At 55.4% G+C, this 21,483-nt stretch overlaps 1 protein-coding gene across 2 annotated transcripts in view; it reads left to right on the forward strand.

The window, feature by feature from the left end:
* The window catches only part of Phactr3 (phosphatase and actin regulator 3), a 189,239-nt gene that overhangs the window by 96,641 nt on the left and 71,115 nt on the right, over positions 1–21,483 (forward strand). The gene's annotated exons all lie outside the window — the stretch shown is intronic.

Below are 21,483 nucleotides of genomic sequence, written 5' to 3' on the forward strand. Positions count from 1 at the left end.
CCTGGCAGGGCCGCTGAGAGGCCCAAGGAGGTTGGGGTGCTGCATTAGCAAATTGGGAGTGACACCAGGTGTGGTGGCCATGCCTGTGATCCCAGCTACTCAGGAGCCTGAGACGGAGGATCACAACTTCAAGGCCATCCTCAGCAACTTAGAAAGACCCTGTCTCGTAACTTTGAAAATGTCTGGGAATGCAGCTCTGTGGCAGAGCACCCCTGGTTTAATCCCCAGTTTGGGGGAAAAAATTGGGAAATGACACCAATAGGTACCAGAACTGTGGCCTGAAAGGAAAGTGACCACAACACTCAGAGCAACCAAGAGATCTTTATTGCAGCAGTGCAACAGAGGAGAAGAGAGAAAAAGAGAAAGAGGGAGAGAGAGAGGAAGCGTGCACAAGAGAGAGAGAAAGCAAGAGAGAGCAAAAGAGATAGAGAAAGCAAGAGAGAGAGGGGCCCGGCAGGAGGGAGTTTTTATAGCCCAAATCTAATGAGGTCTCTGGGTCTGCAAGCTGCCTTGTTGACACAGGGGGGTTACGTGTTCGGCCTTGAGCAGGGGGTTGAGTGTTCAGCCTTGAGCAGGGGGACGAAGCGCTCAGTCTTGAGCGGGGGCTTGGGCGTTTGGTCTTGAAGCAAACAGGTGATAAAGAGCCAGACAGAGGGTTTGAGTGACCAGGTCACCCTGCAGCTAACTTTGTTTGGCATGCCCTGCGGACAGCTTACTCAGCCTGTCCTGCACCTAACATGGCCCACTTGGGATATGTGCTCCTCTGGGTCTCTCTGGAGGCAGTCAGGCTTTGGGGGCTTTTGTGAAGGTAACAATCTGAACCCATAACACCCTGGCCCCATCCAGCTGGCCAGGCTGTGAGAGCTCTCCAGTGCCCACCCAGAGCGGACCCCAGCACTCCCAGCTCCCAGGAGCCCCTGATGCTCAGCTCCTGCCTGGAGCCCACCAGCATTAACGGACGCTCCACTTGTGCCTGGAGAGATAACTGAGCTGTTCCCCAGAGCTGTTAGCTGGGGAAGAAGGGTTGGGTCTGCTTTGCTTGCTCCAGTTGTGCTTGTGCTAAGAATGCAGACACACTCAGTCACACGCACACACTCAGCAAAACCACCAAAAGACCTGTGTCTGAGGGCAGTCGCCCCAGCCTGGCCTCCCAGGGCCTTCCTGTTTGGAGCTGGGCCAGGGTGACATGCTTTGTCTCCTGGGACCTAATCACCCCCAACCACTCGAGTCCTCAGATCACCTGAGGGTCCCTCCTCAATGTCTTTCTTGAAACATCTTAGCCTTTTCTTGAGAAAATGAAGTATATTTATGTTAGGAATCTTTTGGAACAAGTACAAGAATAAGAAAAGTCTGACTCAAACTGGTGTAAATGAAAAAGGGCACCATCTGGTTCACAGAACCGAGCGTCCGGGTGTCAGCAGGCGACTGTCAGTGGTGGACCACAGTGCAGGAGTCCTCTCTCTCCTGCCGGGTTCTGTCCCTCTGGTTTGGCTTCTTCTCCCAGCAGGTGGTCCCCACAAGATGGTAGATGGTATTTAGAGCCCTAGGCTCGTGCTCTTACAGTCCAGCAGTCCTTACTTGGGGAAGCGAGTGTGCTTCCCAATAGTCCCATCAAAGGTCCTGGAGCTGATTCTCATTGGTCTCAGCCCAGTCACATGTCCATCCTCTGAACCAGTCTCGGTGGCCAGTGAGAGGAAACGCTCTGCTGTGGTTGGTCAGGCCTGGCTTGTGTGTCTGTGAAGCTGGTGCTGGGTCGTGGGGCGTGGGTGGGCAGGAGAGTGGGCTCCATCCGACCAGTGGACAGGCGAGGGCAGGGCGTTCACTGGGGTGAGCTGCTGTAACAGCCCAGACTTGGGAGGCGCTCACAGCCGCGCTGCTGCCCACTCTCCTCTGACTCTGCGCGTTGATGGCCGGAGGGTGAAGGGACTCTGCTCTCTGTAGCCCTCGGGGACGCAGTGTGACCAAGCCTCACGCAGTGTGACCAAGCCTCAGTGCGAGCCTCCGTGGTCTCTGAGGTGGGAAATGGAGGTGTGGAGAACTGTACCTGACTCTCAAATCGCCTGCTCAGAAATGGCAAGTGTCACTTCCACTCCTATTCTGACGGTCAGAGCAAGTCACGCCTGTAAGTCACACCTCTTGGTGTCTGAGAATTAATGGTTAATTGGGACCTGGAATGATCCTTAGCATGTTTGAAGGAGGCATTGGATTTTTGATGCTTTGAGCCTCCCCTTTGTCTGGGACACACGTAGGAACTGGTGGAAGGTTGGTGGGGAGAATCGGTGCGGTGGGACACGAGTGTCTTCAGGTTGACTTGCTCATCCCGACCTGCTGAGTCAGGTCTCGGTGCCTTCCTGGGTTGTATGGAGTCCTCCCTTGGCATCCCTGAAGGGCATCCTCATGAGCACATGGGACCTGGGCTTCTGTGGGGTATCACATGTGTTGTATCATCTGGTCCCTTTGCAAAGCCTGTTGAGATATGGTCTTCTGTATTTACAGGAGAAAAAGTCATTCTCTGTGAGGGTGTGGTAAGTGGCAGTGTTTGGATTGATGTTCTGATCTTCTTGGCTTGTAGTCTTTTTTCGTTTTCTCTACTTTTACAGATTGACTTTGGAACGGTTTCTTTAAATCCTTTCTAGTTCACCCTATAATTCTTGAATCAATAAATTTCTCACAACAAGCATGGATGTATTGGGGTATTGGGAAAAGAATGGAAATGACAGTAAAGGCCCCATTCACCCATAAGTAGGCCTGTGGTATAAGTGGACCTCCTACGTGTAAACAGATCTCTGGGGATGTATGTGGACCTCTTGGGGTCCAAGTGGATCTCCTGGGGTGAATGTGGGCCTTCTGGGGTGTTTGTGGACCTCCTAGGGTGCAACTGGACCTCTTGGGGTGTAAGTGGACCTCCTGGAGTGTAAGTGTACTTCCTGGGGCTACATGGACATCCTGGGGTGTTTGTGGACCTCCTGGGGTTTAAGCAGACCTCCTGGGGTGCATATGAGCCCCCTGGGTATGGGTGGGCCTTCTGAGGTGTTCATGGACCTCCTCAGGTGCAAGCAGACCTCCTAGCATATGTGTGGGGTTAGGTGAGACATGGGTGTTGGGGATCCTCCTTGGGTCATGACTGGGCTGATTTTTGCACCTTGATTTGTTCTCTGGGAGACAGTGATAGGGGTACAGAGAGGACTCACACGATCTCTGCAGCAGCAGGTGGACACCCAGCCACGGAGGTTGCTGTCCCAATAGGCAAGCTCACATCTGCTAGTCCCCATGGTCTCCAGCTGGCCTCCTATTCATCCCTGTTCCTGTGTGGCTCCTGGAGGCTCTTGGCCTCTGCCTGGGAAGCCTTCCCCTCTGCCATCCAGTAACTGGCCCCGCCAACGCCTTCCTAATTTCCACCTGTGTCTTTTTACCCTGCTCAGAAGGCATGGAGTCCCTCCGGGTCCGCTCCCTGGTTTCCTCCTGGCCCTGTCTCCCTGGCCCTCTCGGCCCCTACCCAGCCTCCCTGCTCCTGCATCACAGCCTTCTTTTGCTCGAACCTCTTTCCCACTTCTCAGGAGCCTGCCCACCCCTCAGGCCCCGTTCAAACGCGGTAGCATCAGGGAGATTTGGGGTAAGTGGAAGTCTTTGTTTCTCTGAGTCTGAGCGTAGGACATGCCTATTAGAATATTTATAAATACGTGAACGTCACCCCAGCCATGACACCCGGGGTCTTCACTGCAAATGTTTGCACGTGTCCCATTCATACTTTCCAATGCCTGTGTGCACAGAAAGCATTCAACAATACTGACGCTCATTACGCACTTAATCACGCATCCTGATTTCACGTGTAACAGTGGGTCTTGAGAATGTGTTGGGATCATTAAAGATTTTTCAAGTACGTGGTTTATATCAGATGCTTGAAATCCTGCCCCTCCTTTCTTCTACAGTCGTGTGAATATTCTGCTTCCTGTTGGACGATTTACATTGTTTTCTTATAAAACTTAATCTGCATCCCTGGTTATTTATTTAGAAGGATGAGAATTTTTAAGGGTGCATGCTCTTTTAAAGCTCTGGACTCTTATCGCCAAACTTTCTCAGGAAGGTGGTGTCAGCTGACCCTCCATCTGTGCTGTATGCTCATCTTTCCAAATCTCTCCAAACTTGATGAGATGATTTTTAAAATCAGCTACCAGTTTGGCAAAACATCAGAAACTTATTATTTAATTTTCTTCTTTTGGATAACTTACAGAATTGAATTTTTTTTTCAATTTACTGTTTATTATATTTTTCTGCTGAAAACTTTTGTCCACTTATCTAGGGGATAGAGAAAGGATTTTGATTTTCTTGTTGGTTTTAAACAGGACTTTATATATTAAGGACTTTATTCTGTTCTTTATTGTGAATGTATTCCAGAGTTCATCATACGACATTGTTTTACGTGAATTTTAAATCAAGAGTTTTAAAATTCCTATGTAATTTGAACCATCCATCCGTTCTTTTGTTCTTGATTGTGGCCTTTGGACTTAAAACTTCATCTTAAGTCTGAATCAGTTTCGTGGTAGTTTTCTATAGTTACGCTTTTCAAATTAAGCCTGAGTTTACCTCAGTGCAGGTGTGAAAGGTCTTCTACCTGAGTTTCCAATGCCTATGTGCACAGAAAGCATTCAACAATACTGAGTATTACTGAGTTTACCTCAGTGCAGGTGTGAAAGGCCTCTGTCCCCAGAGGCCGACTCTGACTGTGTGGGAAGCGTGTGCTTGCCACTGGGTTAGGAAGCTCCTTCCATCCTGGCACGAGTGACCTGGCCCACATTCTGTGGGCTCATCTGCAATCAAAACCAGACACTGCCACGTGGTCCTGGAGTTTTGCCGACTGTGGCTTTGAGAGGCAGGGCCTGTGTCTGGTGCCTCCTACGCCACTCTCTGAGATGGTGGCCCCCTCAGCGAGGACTCCCTGTGTTCTTGGGGGATATATGATCTATAAAGTGCAGGGCCTTTTCCCCTCTGCTGGCTGAGCACCTTGAGGACAAGGACTCACATCGTCACGTCAGCTTTGCACCCCGCGGCAGAGCCTCCAATGTTGGCCAAAGAGAACCCACTGAGCAGCCCTGTCCTGTGGTGCACGCAGCTTCTGACCGACCGTGTTCATGGCCAACTGCGGTCAGGTGTATCTGATTAAATTCGTGGCCCTAATTAGTAGGATTTAGGGTTTCAGCTCCAACCCGAGCTGATTTACCTTTCAGTGCAATGTGTAGTTACAGACGTCCAGTACCTGAATGGAGACGGTCCCACGGCCCATTTATGTTCACTTTTAAAAGTACATTAATTCATCAGGCTCAGTGAAATAAACCAATCCCCCAAATCAAAGCCAAATGTTTTCTCTGATATGCATATGCTAATTCTCAATGGAGGAGGGGCTAGGGAAGAAGAGAGTCACTCTAAAGTCATTACTTTAGTTACTTACTCTATTTAGGTAGAGGGGAGTGAAGGGGGGGTAAGGGGAAGGAAGGACAGTAGAATGAGTCCGTCTTTATTACCCTATGTACATACAGAAGTATATGACCAGTGGGATTCTCCTCCGTGTATAATCAGAAGAATGAGAAATTCTACTCCATTATATAAGATGTATCAAAGTGCATTCTACTATCATGTATAAATATAATTAAAACAAACTAAAAAAATTTTTAAATACATTAATTTGCTGGGCAGAGTGGTGCACGCCTGTAATCCCAGTGGTGCAGGAGGCTGAGGCAGGAGGATTGAGAGTTCAAAGCCAGCCTCACTCAGCAAGGGCAAGGCCCTAAGCAACTCAGTGAGATCCTGTCTCTAAATAAAGTACAAAATAGGGCTGGAGGTGTGGCTCAGTGGCTGAGTGCCCCTGAGTTCAATCCCTAGTACCAAAAAAGAAAAAAATAATAATTCATTTAATCAATCAAAAATCTGAATTGATACACAAAAGCATAAGAATCGTACTTACTTGTGAGGTATCATGTGGCATTTTGTTACATGTATACATTGTGTAATGTCTAAATCAGGTTAAGCACACGTACTTCCTCAAACATTTATCACTATTCATGGGGGAAGCTTTCAGTTCTTCCTTCTGGCCTCTGAGGCCTACGGGGCTCTGTAGTTACCTCCCGCCGCCCTCCTGGGCAGTGGCGCCCAGCCCTCGGACCCCCTCCACCCCGCCGTGACAACACCGCCTGCCCAGCTCTGCAGCCACCCTCCCCTTCTATCTCAAATCAGAGCACTATTCCCGATTTCTATTTTCAACCCCAAACATGCCACCGAGATGTCAAATGCCATGGAGCAGCTGGGGAGGAGACCTGGGGAGGAAGGTGCCCTCTGCTCGGGTCAGGCCAAGGAGGCCTCTCGGAGGTGTGTGCACCGCTTCCGGCTCTGTGAGATTCCTTGAGGGGTGCAGAGGCCGAGAGGAAGTCAGACTGATGAATTTGATTTCTCTATTTATATTCTGACATCTGATAGATTGTGGAGCCGTCTGGGGTACTCTTGCCTTTTCTTCAAGGCCTTATCTCATACAGAACAGGTATTCGATAAACAGATTCTTTTAACCTAAAAAAAAACAAAAAGAGTATAAGCCTTTTACTGAGAGATAACGCAGACGATGCAGAACTTCTGAATGCACAAATTAACTCGGTGAGCATGCCAGGCGGTCTCTCGTCACTTCCAGACGGGAGCACGACCAGGCCTCTGTCCACCCCGCCCCAGGCACTGCCCTCCCAGAGAGAATGGGCTCAGTGTCACTGGGTCTTGAATCTTTCCCAGTTGGAACTGGACAGAGTGTATTTTGTCTCTGGCTTCTTTTGTTGAGCTTTATGGTTCTGGGACTGATGGCTCTTGTTGAGGGTGGAAAGAGTTCGTTCCTTCTTTCCCGGTTTCAGGTTCTCTGGGTCCATAGGCTGCACATCCACCTGTTCTACTGTTAATGACGTCTGGGTGGTTTCCAGTTCTTGGCTCTTATGAATGATGCCAGGAGGAGCCTTCTACTTGTCTGTGTTTGGTTTTTGACTTGCATGTTTTGGTGAGGACTTGCTGGGTCACAGAGCTTACATAGGCTCAGTGCTGGTAGATGCTGTCAGACAGCATCTGGTCGGGGAAGAACAGGTTGTAAAGTCATCTGGGAATGGTGCCTCGATGAGAGAGAAGCAAAAAGACAAGAGTATGAAACAAATGTTGCAGCATCTGGAACATTCAGTGAATACCATGAAGATGGAAGAAGCAATGATCTCTCACCAGCAGGTGGGAGGGCTGAGAAGTCGTGCCCATAACAAGGGCTTTCGAGTTATCAGGAATGTAAACACGACATTTGACTTTTAATGCCACAGACGTCCATCCTCTGAAGAGGTAGTTGAGCTATTTAATGTCCTTTGATTTTGTAACGTATGTTTTTGTTGCTATGACCTGTATTTAGTAGAAATCCCTTTATTTTGGTACTTAAGGCTAAGTAATTATATTAGCAAACATTGATCCTACCTGTGTAGGAGGTCAGGCAGATCTGTAGGCCTTAAACTGACTGAAAACGTCTGACACTGCAGCTGCTCTTGCTAGGTATCAAGTACTCCTGTCTAAAAATCTCTCTTTTATAGCCCCCAGTCTTACTTATTCTTGGGGCTTATTTTTATTCTATTTATGACTTATTCTATGATCTAACACAAGTGTATATCATAAGTTACATTTAACTACAGATAGATAGATACAGATATATAAAATGTATAATAGAGCTCTATTCCTAATTTGTTACATTCTTAATAATGAATGGATGAAGTTTTGTCAGATACATTTTCTGTATTCGATGAAATGACCATATGACTTTTTTCCTTTATTCTGTTAATGTGGTGATTTCTTATGATTTTTCATGTTGACCTCGTCTTGCTTTTCTGGAGTAAGTCCGGCCTCTTTGTGCTGTTTGGTCCCCTCCAAAGCCTTATCTCTGATCGGCTGACCACCCAGTATGCTGCTGCATCAGTGCTCATGAGACGGATTGTGTTTGTGATTCTCTCCAACACTGTGGCAGGACAGGTAGTTTCTCCCATCAGAGCTTGGAGAAATTCATGTGGAGTGAACTAATTCCTCATGATATGTCTGAAGGTTTGGAGAGGCAGGCTTCTTCTCAGGGGGTCACACACTGAGGACACGTTTTAAGAGGTGCAGGCGGAGATGCTGTCTTGTTCTCCCTCGGCAGGAAAGCTCCATTCAGGTCTTTATTCAGCAAAGCATCCTACATGTGTGCCCCTGGGCTCCGAGGGACCCAAGCACAGGCTTGTCTCTGGGAGCCAGGTTCCCCATGTTGACTGTTTTCCACTCAAGGTGCACAGCACGTGTGGGGTCCTCGTCACACCTCCCTCCCACACACTCAGGGGTGCCGACCTGCCCCCTTCTCTAGCGTCCAGGCTCCCTCCTCTACCCCATGCCATGTGCTGTCCCCCCCTTGGCTTCAGGGCCTTCTGGAAAAAGTCCCCTCCACCTCTCTGCTATTCTGTCTACTCTTCATCTGGGGCTCCTGCTCAGGCTTAAATGTCACATTTTCATAGAGGTCCTCTCTAGCCACCTGCACCCAATACGGCTCTGCAGGCCCTAGGACAGAGGCCCTGTCCCCTGCCCTCTGGGCACTCACCTGCTGGTCATCCACACTTCACCCTTGTCATCGCCTCTGTTTCAGTGTCGCTCATCTTCACTGCATCTTGAGCTCATGACCCAAGACCTGCCCCTGCTCTGCTCTTCAAAGAGGCCCTTGTGCCCAACACAGGCCGGCGCAGGTGCTCAGTGGGTGCGAGCCCCCTCCCTTCCTTCTAAAGGGTTCTAGAAGGACATTAACAGATAAAAACCCTCGTGCAGGGTAAGGCTGAATCTGACTTGCTCCTGACGAGTCCCTGGGCCTGCCATGCTGGGTGCTCGAAGGAGTGCCGGTGGACGGGTGGTGTGGGCAGATGGTGGAGGTGTGAAGAGAAACCTAAGTTCATTGTGCCCATAAAGGAAGGTGGAGACTGATGGAGACACCACAGTCAGATGACTTCAGTTGGTGATTTTCTTCCTGCTCTCATTTTGTTTCTGTCCCAGTCTATACACGTGATCATGTTGTTTCATGAAAACTCAAAAGGGCCCTTGAGTGCTTCCTCGGTGGGTCCTTCCTGGAAGGATTTGTGATAGTGCACAAAGAGCACTGGTTAACTTCTTTAATTGAAATTGGGGTCAAGATGATTGCAGTTGTGCCAGCAGTCGTGAGAAGTTCCTTGGAGGCGGTCCGTGCCTTGCCCAGTGCTGCCCAATAGCCCAGGCAGGTCCTGGCCTTGGTGAGACTGCTGGACCCCTGTTGCCCATTTCAGTTCATACTGAGGCCCTCTGCCGCGTGCGCCATCTAATTTCGAGGGGCTTTCCTACCTTGCAGTTTCCTCTTAGATGGGTCAAGCTTGCCAAATTCTGGACGGATCAGGTGCTTTTAGCCTGCAGGATACAGCAACAGCCCTTTGGCCCACTTTGCCCAGAGAAAGGGCTGATCCAAACCTGTCACCTCCAGCCAGGCCTCGTCTGTGGGCCTCTCAGGATGGGGAGGAATGAGAGCCCCCACCTGTCTGTCAGGTTCCTGTCTAGTTTTGCCAAGGTGTGACCCGTGCTAAGGTCAGTGCTGTCTCATTTCACAGGTGAGGACCCAAGAGATGCTGGGAGAGGCCTGAACTTGCCTGAGGTCCCTCGCAGAAAGAAGGGGACCCACCCGAGGGTCCAGGCCTCTGGCTTTGAAGCCTGGCTCCCACAAGTTGCCCTGATGCCTGGTATATTCAGTTTCCTTCAGAATGAGGCTGTGGGCACTCAGGCAGCAGGGTCCATGCTCTGCTTCTTGGTTTGCCTGCCCCTGCCCTCTGTCTCGCAGGAGGCTGCAGAGTGCAGAGGATGGGGGTCTCGGCTGATGCGGCTTCTAAAATGGGGAAGTGGCCTCTTGACCAAATCATGCGTGGAAGGGGGCTTGTTGAGGCAGCAGTATCTCTCCTAGTGATGTGCCAGTGTTGGGGCAAGGGTTTGAGGCAGAGCAGAGGGCTGGTGCAAAGGCCCTGAGGTGACCACAAACTGAGCCCATAGGAGGGGTGCAGAGGACAACCAGTGTGGCTGGAGAGGTAACGAGAGCAGTTGACATCCCGAGGAGCTCGGGTTCGACCCTGTGTGGGCGGGGCCACCCAAGGTTATGCCGGGCCACCCGGGCCTGATTTGTATTTTTGACTATCATTCACTCCATGTCTGTGTGGCCCGTGGACTGTGTAGCAGCAGAAATGGACACGGCATGGCTGGGGTTGGCCTTGCTGTTGTCCATGCTGCAGATGGTGAGCCGACGTGAGTGGTGGCCACGGTGGGAGGACGCAGAGAGCTTCGGGAGACGGTGGTGATCGCTCATGCTGGCTTGGTGAGGAGCCGCTGGTCTGGGCGGCCAGGACATGGCTTGTGGAGCAGTCCTGAGTCCTGCGTTCCACGTGCCCTCGGAGAGGGGGGAAGGACACCTGCAGCTGTCAGCTCAGTGGACCTGGGAGATCTGTGGGCAGGCCCTGCCTTGCTGGTCTCTTGCTTCCCTGTCTCTGTGTTACCGAGCTGTAACTCATGTAGCTTGATTTCAGCTTCACGGAGAGTCCAGATCCGGGGATTTCACTGTACACACAGGTCTGTGGAGGACCCACTGTCCACGGTCCTCCTGTAACTACTAACCGACTTTCTGTCTCCGTGCTTTAGCTATCCTGGAAATCCCATATAGACAGACCATACAAGCTGTGCTCGCTCATGCGTCTGTGTCTCCATGTGGCTCACGTGGCTCTTTCATGGCCACTGACAAGCCAAGGAATGGGTGCACTGTCTACTCATCTGTTCTCCAGTTGATGGACATTTGGGCTGTGTTCTCGTTTGGCTGTTAGGAAGAGTGCTGCTATGTGCTCATGCACAAGTTTTTGTGTGGACAGCTGTTTTCAGGGTCTGTTTGAGGAGCGCCAGCCCCTTCCCACAGTGGCCGCCCCAGTCACGTCCCACCAGCAATGCGCGGGGCCCTCCAGGTCTCCCTCCCGGCCCTCACTCGTGATCCATCAGCCCCTTCTTGACACAGTAACGCGCACCCTGAGCAGCTGGCCAGACACCATGCTGGCAGGTCCCTGCTGAGAGGGGCAGTGCTGCCTGGGAGGTAACAGGAGCCGGGTCCCCCAGCCTGTTTTTGTCCTGTGCATTCCAACCCGCCAAGAGGAGAGGATGGGCCTTAACTCCATCTGCCTGATGGATGAGGAGGGAGCGATTCTTCATGTTGGGACCCAAGGGGTCCCCAGGGACTCAGTTTGGATGATGCCTTTAACCCCCTCATGGGGATGTGCTGGCCCAGCTGGGAACTGTGATCCAAGCCCTCCTGTGTTTACAGAGGCAGTTGGAGAGTGACCTGGGGCTGTGTGTCCAGGAATCCCCCGTGCCCATGCTGGGCTGTCCTGGGCCAGGCCCTTGGCCTTGCTGATGTAACATCTTTGTCTCTAGTGTCTGTTAGAAGTGCAGACCAGCCAGATGGGCTGGGGAGAGGGGCGGGAGGCGGGTCCCAGGCTGCTTTCTCCAGGTGGAGTGGCACAAGGCTGGCCTGGGCCCCACTTCCCCCTCTCACCCTTCTTGCTCCCGGAGTCTCCTCTCCTAGGGGCATGGCCAGCCCCAGGTCATGCTCTTGGCAGCCTCCCCCTCCCTCACTGCTCACCTGGCTCCTGAGATTGCAGTGCATGCTGGTTATTGGTGGATAGCCCAGGTATCTGTGAGCCCAGGAGGGCACTGCTCAAGGTGGGTATGTGTCCAGGTGTGAGTCCAGGTGGGAGTCAGAAGCATCTGCCTCTGAAGTCCAGCAGGGGACTGCAGACTTGGCAAGAGGACTGGATGTGGCCAGGCAGAGCCACAGGTATGTCCACTCTGGGTCAGCTGTGTCCAGTGTCCTGCCTGGATCCTCCTGGAAGGCCTACAGGGACAGGGTGTCCACTCAAGTTAGACTCTGCATGACTTAGCACATGCTCTGGCACAAAATAGATCGACAATTCAAATGGTTCTTCCAAGCGGTGGTGGCAGGAGCCTGGCACCCAAGGCCCACAGTCAGGTGCTTGCAGCATGTGGCCCTTGACAGATGTCCAGTTCAGGGCGAGGCAAGGTTTGCACATTGCGCAGACCTGTGTGTTTTGTTCTTGCAAGTCTGTGTACAGCACAGTTATGATCTTTGTGCAGGTTACCCATAGGCCTTCTGGCCCCTGGCGCCTAACTCTGCCCCAGGCTAGGCAATGCCTGTGAACAGAAAGGGCTGGGCCAGAGGGTCCTGGCATTCAGCACAGGAAGCTGCCCTGCACAGGTAGAGCTCCTGCCACTGGAGAGACTGCGTCATCCCCTGTTCTGCTGGCCTGCTGGGCTCCAAGCCATGGGTCACAGGCAGGTGGGAGCTGGGGAGCCCTTCACCCCGTCCCCCGTGGGACTCGCAGTTCCTTCTGGTCAGCGAGGCCAGCCCTGCCCTGACTTCTTGACAGGCAAGAGACACGTCTGTGATTTTAGATGAGGTGATCGACCACCCAGTTGGCCTTATTAACCATTTAGAGGGTGCGGTTCCCTTGCACCCATCAGGGAGGATCTCATTTACATTTCTCTGAATACTAATTAGGTGGAGCATCTTTTTTATATGTCCACTGACCATTGGGTGCCCTCTTTTATAAAGTGGTCAAGCACTGTGTGTATTTTCTGTCGGGTCATTTGATGTCATTAATTCCTAGGAATTCCTATTATTTTGTTGTTGTTGAATTTGAAATCCGCAGCATTTGCCTTGCGGTCTGGTGGCACTTAGTGCACTTGTGTAGCTCTGAAGCTGCTGCCTGTGTTTATTCCAGAGCTTTCCACACCCAAGGGAGGCCAGGTCCTCTCCTCCTCCCCTGACCCCTGGCAACCACCCAAGTGCTTTCTGTCCATGTGGACATGCCATGTGAACAGACCCCACGTCCTCTTGGTGACTGGCTTCTTTGTTTGGCGTTGAGTCTGCCTGAGTTGTTGGTGTGGGTGCTTCGCTCCTGGTGGGAATGGGAAACAGTGCCAACAGGTGAAAGGGTCCCGTGGTCCCTCAAGAGGTTTGGTAGAGGGCGCCATGTGTCCCCACGGTCCCCTCCTGCAACATGTCTAAAAGAGTTGGAATCAGGTATTCAAAACTAAGTCAAAGCCCATGGGCGAGCGCTCACCCCTCCTGGCTTTCGTGAGGAGGAACTCCCTCACCTTGGTTTTGGGAAGTCGGGCTGGAGGGCGGACTGCAGCCCTCACCGGGGGGCTCGCACCATGCGAGGCCTCCTGAGAGCTCTACTTCCTGTCCTCCCTCTGAAGTGCCCCTTTTCTGCTCTCTGTGAAGCACGGATTTCAGGAGGATGTCTCTGACAGCTGCTCGTGGCCCTGGAAAGACTTGCACCCAGGCTCCGGAGTTTGCAGGAGCTGAGGCCCTGGGGCCGCTCCGCCCTGCCCCAGGCACCGCCCTCCTGTTTTAAGTCTTGCTTCCCCGCCCGCCTGCCTAGAGGTGAGCTGGTTTTCTCTGGAGAAGTGGCCATCTGCCAGGCAGGCGCCGGCGACCACGGGCAGGATTATGGGTTGATGCTAAGCAGACAGCTTCCTGGTGGGCTGGGTGTCTTCCCCGCCACACATGTGAGCAGAGCAGCTGCTCCAGAGAGGGCCGGGCTCTTCTGCTGGGGTCAGCACAGCAGCGAAGCCGCTGGTCACAGCTTCATTTCAGCATCACGCTGTAGGAGCCTGGGGCCACTAGGAGCTCCACGACTTGGGAGATTTTGAGGCCCAGTTTTTGCCAAGATCTTAGAGAATCCTATTAACTTCGAGACACAGATATTGGGGGAGAAGGATTTCATTTTCCAAAGATAGATAACCACGCACAGCCCTTGGCGGGAAGGCACTGGACTGCTTAACCCGGGGTGTATTGCTCCAACGCCCCTTGACGGCCTCTGGGTTGGTGCTGGGTGGGGGGTCAGGACCCTCCAGGAGAAGCTGGCTGAACAGCTGGCCGGGACTGTGCCCTGCAGGACTTCTCAGAGCCTTGGTCATGCTGGCACTGAATGGAGCTTTCAAGGGGGCTTGTGGTATAGACCGTGATTTCCTAACAACGCCCACCACTGGCTCTCTGATGTCCGCCCTGCCCTTTACCAGCCACGTGACCCACTGGTACTCTTCTCACCTGCTCTGAGCCTCTGCTTCCCAAATGTCAGACGCCCTGAAAACACAGTCCCTGTCTCCCTGGAGGTGCTTAGCTGGAATGGACACGCGAGAGTCCGGCAGCCTCCCCGCGGACGTCCGAACGTGTGTGTCCTACTGAGCGTGAGTGTCCTCAAGCCCTGACTCCCAGGGGCTGGGTTCACTCTGAAGCTCAGCCAGGCTCTTGTCGGTTCTCTGTGCTTGGCACCTCCAGTGGCCAGCGGCAGGAGGAGGTGACATCTGAGCTCAGGGTGGGCAGAGGGGAGGACTTGCAGTTTCCCCGTATCAAGGGGCACAGAAAAGGCGGCTGGTGGATGACAGTCGCTGGCTTGCTCTTGACCCTGCCTCCACTTTTGCATCCCGGGATCAGTCTCTTTCCCCCACTCATTCTCTCCTTCAGGCCACACACCAGCTCGTGCACTACGTGCTAGGGGCAGGAAGGGACACTGCCCCCCTGGAAACGCAGCAGTGTCTCCCCAACACAGGCCACGAGGGTGGGTGGTGGTCAGGGATTCTCACGGACCGGCTGGCAGAGCTGCAGAGAGCAGAGCCGGGGGGGCTGGGGAGCTCTCTGGCCCCTTTCCTGCAGCCCTCCCTGCCTCCCACCCACCGCAGTGGCCAGTCCTTCCTCCACCCTGAGCAGCGTGATTGTGAATGGCTGGTGAGTGGCCTCAATCCGTCCTTGGAAGGGGTCCCAGAGTGGCCTTTGATCTGTTCTTATTGATCACCACACCGGAAATCCAGGCTCTTCAACTGTTACTCAAGAACTTTCCAGAGAGGAGATCAAACCAAGAATGCTTTTACATCTGGGAGCCTTGAAATCTGTATTTAAATTTGGCTTGGAGGTTCAGGGTCGAGTCTATCAAAATGCCCAGAACGTTTGTGGATGCTGTCCAGCCACAATCCCTGCTGACTGGCGGCAGGCCATTGATCCTGGGGCCCTCGATGCAATGGCCCTTGATTTTGCTACATCTGGCTTACGTGCTCGACTCCCCAGCCCTCTCCTCCTCAGCCTCTCTGAGGGCTCTTGGAGCAGCTGGTGTGACCTCTACCGCTTTCTGCCCCGCTCTGGCACTCGGGCTGGTGACCTGGGAGATCCCTTCACAGCCCTGTGCCTGCCTTTTCCCATGTGGCTACAGGGATCAGGACGGAGCAGACACTGTGGGTTCATATCAGGTGCCCACAACAGAGCCTGCCATGCTCGGGGCACTCCAGGTGCTGCTGTGTGCTGACCGGCATGGCCTTGCAGGCCTTGGGCCCTGACTCCTGAATGTGCCGGTGACCCTCGGGGCCCCTGCCTTCAGCCCTGGCTTCCCACCTGCCCCCCCACGCTGAGCTTCTCTCTGCCTTGTCTCCAGGCTGATTGGCCATGTCCTGGTGATTCCCCAGTGTCCTGAAGACCCTTGTCACAGCCTGCAACTTTTCCTGGCTGGCCCGCACCTGCCTTCCGAACTCCTCTGTCCTCCATAAACCATGGATCCCAGCCTTGGGGCTCTCGGTTAGTGCACAGACCCAGGCCAGCAGAGTAGGGACAGAAAGGACAACACAGTTGGGTTTCCAGTTATCGATATTTAACCTGTGAAGGATTCTTTTTGATTTTCAGGCTGTGTTCTTGGATCAGTTTTAGTCAGTGGTGCTGGTATAGATGATGGGGTTCTGTAGTGCGTTTGTGTTTGCATGTGGTCATTAACTGGCCCCAGGGAGCGGGCATCGCTGGATCCCCGTTCTATCTATGAAGTGCTTTTGGGCTTTTGGATCTCGGGGACTGAGCCCCTCAACACCACCTATGCTTCTGTGAATGTGCACCTTTTATTTAACTCTTGCCAACCCAAATGCCGCCAGCCTCCTCCCCACCCCAGGAGGAGAAGCTGTGTCCTCCGCGGTTGGTTCCTGCCTTGGTTCTTCCTGGTTCCAAGCACCTTGGTGTGCGCTGGGGCCAGTGAGACCCCAGGGCAGGGAGGGTGCCCAGCACTGAGCTTTGCTCAAAGATGGTGTCACCGAGTATTGGCGGATGGGTTTGGGGCACAGGGAAGCACTCACTGAAGAGACAGAGGACCCCGTCCTTGGGTCCACGCCCCGACTTCCTGGTCGCCTCTTTCACAGCTTGTCCCATCCCACAGCTCAGCTGCTGCTTCCCGCAGAGGGAGGGCCCGGCTGAGGGTGGCCTGCTCTGTCTCAGGTCAGAGGAGCCCTCCACTGAGACGGGGTGAGTGAGTTTGTGAATGAAGGAATGAAACGGACAGGGAGACTCCTGCTCCCGCGTCCTCCGGCACAGCTGGCCCTGCCTCCTGAGGGGCAGCCTCCCGCTTGCTCCCTGGGGGAAGTTGAACTAATGAGGTGGTGCAAGACGGGAAAGGAGAAATGCCAGGCCACTAAGGGGGGCCCTCGAGGTCAGGTGGAGGCACCCGCCCGGCTCCAGGGGTTTATTTGAGCAACCTTGAGGGCCAGGGGCCACAGAGATGCCACATCACAGGAACGAGAGGGTTACAGCTCCTGTGCTCATGGGGCGTGCTGTTCCCCGGGAAAGGCAGACCTGCCCAGTAAAACCTGGGCCTAGCACGATGGCTGGAGTGACAAGAGCTGGTGGAAGGAGTGTGAGTCCAGGGATGGCCCTGCCCCGGGCACGGAGCGCAGCCCAGAGCGCAGAGAGTCAGCGTGCAGGTCCCAGAACAGCGCCCGACTTCCAGGTCGGGGTCTGTGGGTGGACCACCATGGCCTGCGAGGGCCTGGGAGGGGCTGGGGCTGTCCCAGGGGTCATGCCAGCAGGGTGGGCCACCTCCCAGCTGTCGTCTGGAAGCCTCAGGAGGGCTCCTGCCCGAGGCTGTGTGAGGCTGTGCTTCCTCAGCAGCAGCAGATGTAGGAGAGGCGTCTGGGTAATTAACAGCTAAGGCCTCGGAGGTGCCAGGTGCCCCTGGCACTTAGCACCGCTGTTCCTCGAGGCTCGAGGACCTGCTAATGGGGACCTGCTAATGCGCTGGCACCTCCCAGAGTCTCCCATGGTGGGAAGGCGCCTCCTCACCATGCCAGGGAGAGAGCGGAGAGGACTCATGGGAAGACGGCCTCCCCACCGTCCCTTCCCTCCGTGGGCACACGCACGGGTCCACGGGCACCTACCCTCAGGTGCGCCCACTCACCCATGGGCATTTGTGACCACCATGCCACCCTCCTGCTTGCTCACCAGCACACACCACCCTCCTCTGCCTCCTCCACTGAAGGGCACAGCATCCGTGGGAAGGCCCTTCTGCTGCTGGCCCTCGGCTGGCCTGGCCCTGGGCTTGAGCTGCCTAGGGCGGGAGGAGGGGAGAGGGTGCTTTGTCCTGGGGGAGGGGAACCCACCTGCAGACCACTGCTACCTGTCTCCCCAGGTGGGGGTCTTTGCGCCCTGATGTCCCAGGCCCTCCCGGGAGCTTCTCAGGCCAGGGCATCTGTGGTGGGTTCTTGTGAGCTGAAGACCCTGCAGGGACTTTGTGCTGAACTGAGTCCAGGTCAAGCCCCTGCAGGCCCCGCAGCCTCCCTGGGGCATCCACGGTCCTTGCCCGCTGGTCCTCCTCCCCTTGGCCCACCCCCTGCCCTGGCGCAGCCCCTTTCTGAGAGCTGCCACCTGCCGGTCACATGCAGGCCCTGCTCGCCTCCCGGCTGCACCACCAGCTCTGTGCCCCTCACGTCTCCCAGGGCCTCTTCGGGATCTCAGGGATCCCCACCTGCCATGCGCCAGGGCTGTTCTGGGCCCTGGGGCCCTTGCTGTGGCCTCCCGTCAGAAGGCAGTATGGCAGCAGGCAGGCAGGCAGAGACAATGATGCACAGGCAAATGAACACGAGTGTTTGCAGGGACACCCGTGGAGGTGGCAGGAGACGGAGGACGAGGAAGAGGGGAGTGCAGAGCCCGGGAGCCGGCGCTATGGAATGAGCAAGGGCTGCTCCAGTGACCGCGTTACCTGTCAGGCCCCTGAGGGCAGCTGAGCCCCAGGGCAGCGTCTGCGTCTCCTCTTCCCGTGGTAGACCCGGTGCCCGGCATGACACCTGGCATGTGGGTGAATGGCCGAGTGGGTGCATCAACGAGGGAGCCCCGCAGGGGAGGGGGCACAAGGTCTGCTCCTCACACTTCTCTGTGCCAGGAGAGTCTCAGTGTGGGGGGACCCACCACCTGCTCTCGCCACCAGGGGAAGGAGTTCACAGGAGACAGCCAACGGTGAACTGTGCTGACCCTGGTGAGGAGGCAGCACTGACCCCCTGCCCACCTTCCATCCTGAGCAGATCACTTGCCCACGGCAAGGAGTGGAGGATGCCCATCCTGGCTCAGCGGGGCTAGGGGGACGGGGAGGCGCAGGGGTGGGAGGGGGAGAGGGCCGGGGCTCGGGCCCCTGTTGGGAAGTAGCAGAGCAGGGGAGCTGCGCCCTCAGTGCACAGTCGAGATGATGGTAGAGCAGGGAGCAGGACAGACCAGGTGATCTCATGGCATTTTGTCCTGAGACGGGCGCCCTGGGCAAGGGGCTGAGCAGGAAGGTGAGACCACTTGAGTTGTGCTTCCAGGATGGCAGAAGGCCAGCCAGGAGGCCAGAGGAGGCCCGGGCAGCGGGTGGTGGACAGTGGAGTCGCACACCCTGGCTGACTGGCAGTTTATTCTATATGCTGCTCTTTTTGCCCCTGCTGCTAGGAAGCCCAGGCCACACATCGCCCTTCTCTGGAGCCCCAGGGTGTTTCCTGTGGGGCACTACTAGCCCCTGGATGCCGCGGCCTGGAGCAGACCACCCTCCCTGCAGGTTCCCTCTGGGGTGGGCTTGTCTTGCTACAACACCTGGTGTCTTGCTGGCAGCTGACCCCCCACCGGCCTTTGTGCGGCGAGGCGAGGCATAGATAAAGCAACACCCTGCTTCCTGGTCTCCCGCGCCTGTCCCCGTCCTCCTCTTCCCAGCGCCTAGAGGCTGAGGGTGACCTGGCTCTTCTGTCCTTGTGCCGGGAACGTTCCCAGGACAGCCGTCTCTCCTGGGTCCTTGTGGACTGGCAGTTCCGTTCCCATCTGGCATCGTGGGCGGAGGAAGGAGAGGGGAAAACACGGATGAGTTGCCTCTGGAGAGAGAAGGCCCGGCTGCATCCCCCTGCGCTGCGTGTCCCTGGGGAGCCATGGTGGGCGGGCCTGGGATGCCCTTTGGCCACCCTGGTTCCCCCATACTTCCTGGGGCCCTGCCAGGGGCCAGGTGCTGGGAACTGGGATCCCTCTTGAGAAAAACAGTAGAGGACGTCGTTGTCCCCACTTCTTCACGGTTCGCCAAGCCCAAGAGGAGGAGTCCCCAGTCAGGCAGCCCTGGACTGCTGCCCGATGGAATGAGTGCCTGCGGCTGCTCCCTGGGCCACAGGTGGCCACCTTGCCTGGGAGAGTGCACGGTGAACGGGGCCAGAGGAAGCCTGGCTCTGCTGAGAGCCTCCTGTCTTGGTGTCCCCCACTTCACGTCCTGGTCTAGGTGGCCAGAACAGCTTAGGGATGTGAGGGGTTCTGGAGATCCCGGCCACCACCAGTGTCGGTGCACAGCTCTGAGCCCTGGTTTGCCCAACCGTGAAGCAGGTGCCGACAGTCACGGTCTGTGGCTCAGGTCTAGAGTGAGCCCCATGACACTGGTGAGCTGGCTCTAAGCTGTCACAGTGGACGTCCAGGTGGAGGGTCAGCGGGACCAGTCTGGTATGCACATGTCCAAGTGACCATGAAGCCCAGCATGATGCCATCTTACACGCACCAGCACATACGTCAATAGGCCCGTGTTCCTGGGTCGCTGTGCCTCCCGACTCCGGGGCCATGCCTGGCCACGCTCCAGCTCCCACGTCCTGCCTGCAGGGTGCTTCTTACCTTGTACATGTGGAAACTGAGACTTGGGGTGGCCAACACAGGACAGTTCTCTGGAAATCACAAGCTGTGGGAACTCCAGAGGCTGCCAGCCGGGTCTGTCTGTCCCCAGGCACAGAGGGCACTGCCCCGTGGTCCTTCTGATGCTGCCACATGCTGCTCTTCCCACGCTGCCTGCGGGGCTGGACCCAGGGTGGATCGTAGACGGAGCAGGGGTGCCTCGGTGGGAAGGCAGGAGAAGGAAGGGTCTGAAGGTCCTGGCCCCCGGGCTGCTGGCCCCTGGGACGCTGGTTTGCCCTTCTGCTGCCAACCCTGACGGCCACCCCTCCATCCCTGCCCCCCAGCCTCTCTGCTTGGGGACTCTGGGATCTGAAGAGATCCGAGGTCCCAGCCCTTTCCCACAGGTGGCACTAAGGCGACTTCCCCTGGGTGTGGAAGGCGGCCGGGCTCAGGGTGGGAGTGTGTGTGCGGTGGAGGCCCTGGACAAGGTTGGGCTCACAGGCAGGCCGGGGACTTCCGCCCAAAGGACACGGGAGGGTTAATCTGGAGCCTGGGTGACTCAGGTCCTTGTCACTGTTGGAGGGAACATCCCTCCCCTGACCCTGGAGGGATTCTGCCACAGTATGTCCACACTATTCTGATCTGTGTCAAGATGGGATGGGTCCACACGGAGCTGATGGAGGCCGCGCTGGACATCCCAGGCAGTTTTTCTCCGACTCCAGTGTTCCACTAGTTGAGTTCCATTTTCCATCTAACTGAGCTTCTCTCACGGCCAGCGTGGCCAGCTGCCCGGCAGCCTGTGCCGAAGCGCTGTCTCCCTCCCCAGCCTCCCTGCAGCCAGCGCCCGTTCTGCACGCGCCTGCACGCAGCCCCTCACACTGGAGTGCTGGTGGTGTTGCACCCTGCTGCGCTGACCTGGCGGTTGACCCCAGGTCCACCTCCTTCCTGTGCTCGGAGCTCCGCTGTATTCTCCTCACCTCTGCACACAGCCCACAAGAGGAAAGCCCCCCACTCTTAGCCAGTCGCCAGTGATGGCCTGGGGTTGCAGCTAGTCCCCTGCCAGCAGCTCCCCGGGACACCCATCTGTATGCGCCCCACAGACTTTACAAACATGGTCTAGTTTCCCCAGCAAGGAGGGCTCCAAAGGCCAGCCACTGCCCTCTGTCCTTCATGGACCTGCTCAGCCTGCAGCTGTTTGTTGAGGCGCCCGATGGGCAGTCCCTGGGCCGGGGTCTGCAGCTGTGCTAGGCCTGCTCTCTGCCCTTGGAGAGCTGACAGGCTGAGGGAGGGCAGTGCCCAGTGGGATTTGCTGTTCTTTTGCCTGCCCAGGTGGCCTCGGGAGCAGAAGAGAAGGGCCTGGCTCTCTTTGGTAAAAGACTTCCTGGAGGAAGCAATGTGTGACTGGGTAGGTGGTTTATGGAGCAGAGTAAAGCTGGGAG

Source organism: Marmota monax, unplaced genomic scaffold, assembly GCF_021218885.2.
Source record: "Marmota monax isolate L192 unplaced genomic scaffold, Marmota_monax_Labrador192_F-V1.1 WCK01_AAM20220418_F8-fsc00014, whole genome shotgun sequence".
Taxonomy (NCBI): Eukaryota; Metazoa; Chordata; class Mammalia; order Rodentia; family Sciuridae; genus Marmota; species Marmota monax.